Here is a 1,332-nt window from a genome sequence, read left to right as displayed (position 1 = left end):
ACACATCAGGCAAAAACTCCTCACCCTCGGCTTCAAGGCTCTCCATCACCTCGCCCCCTCCTACCTCACCTCCCTTCTCTCCTTCTACAGCCCAGCGCGCACCCTCCACTCGTCTGCTGCTAATCTCCTCACTGTGCCTCCTTCTCGCCTGTCCCGCCGTCGACCCCCGGCCCACGTCCTCCCCCTGGCCTGGAATGCCCTCCCTCCGCACATCCGCCAAGCTAGCTCTCTTCCTCCCTTCAAAGCCCTACTGAGAGCTCACCTCCTCCAGGAGGCCTTCCCAGACTGAGCCCCCTCTTTCCTCTCCCCCTACTCCACCTCCCCATCCCCCCCGCCTTACCTCCTTTCCCTCCCCCCAGCACCTGTATATATGTATATATGTTTGTACATATTTATTACTCTATTTATTTATTTTACTTGTACATATTTATTCTATTTATTTTATTTGGTTTATATGTTTTGTTTTTTTGTCTGTCTCCTCCTTCTAGACTGTAAGCCGCTGTTGGGTAGGGACCATCTCTATATGTTGCAAACTTGTACTTCCCAAGCGCTTAGTACAGTGCTCTGCACCCAGTAAGCACTCAATAAATACGACTGAATGAATGAATGAATGAATGACTAGATGGATGGCTGTGTGGAGGATTAGGATAGGCAAACCCAGACAGACCTCCTATTTTTGGTGCAGAACACCTGAGTCCCTCTCTCCTTAGCTGGAAGGCCCCTGGAAAAAGAATTAGCCAAGACAAACGAGGGTCTTCAGTAGTTCAACTGGATTCTGAACCAAGGTTACTACACAGCTCAGGAACCCAAACTGTTGATTTCAAATCCTGATGTATCATTTCATTCTCCCTAATGGCATAACCTTCCGGCTTAAATGGAGGGAGGAGCCACCCGATGTAAAGTTTGGAGTGAAACCTGGGGTTAAAAGACCTGTCTGAACAGTCTACCGAAGTCAGGTGGAAGCCATTTCTATCTCCAGCAGGCTTCAGGAGAAGCTACCCTGATTATGGACTTTAAAAGGGAATTTAAATACTTACCATTTGCCCCTTCACTCCCCAAAGCAGGAACAGTTGTTGTCAATATGATCAGAGTTCATTAGTGAAAGACATTTTCTTTGACCAGTCAATTCCTGGCAGGCTGAATCATAGCAATCCAAAAGCACCTTGGACACTTAGGTATTTATTTATATATACTCTTGGTACATGGCTATGTATTGAAAATTCAATTGAATATGTATTCAACTGACTGACATGTATATATGTTAAATTGAACATTCAGTAGTGTTTTATGATTCCATTAGTTGTAAATGTGTTTGTCTGTCTCCCCAAAGGG

Source organism: Tachyglossus aculeatus, chromosome X1, assembly GCF_015852505.1.
Source record: "Tachyglossus aculeatus isolate mTacAcu1 chromosome X1, mTacAcu1.pri, whole genome shotgun sequence".
NCBI lineage: Eukaryota > Metazoa > Chordata > Mammalia > Monotremata > Tachyglossidae > Tachyglossus > Tachyglossus aculeatus.
The sequence above is the reverse complement of the archived record's forward strand: the minus strand, read 5'-3'. Positions refer to the sequence as shown.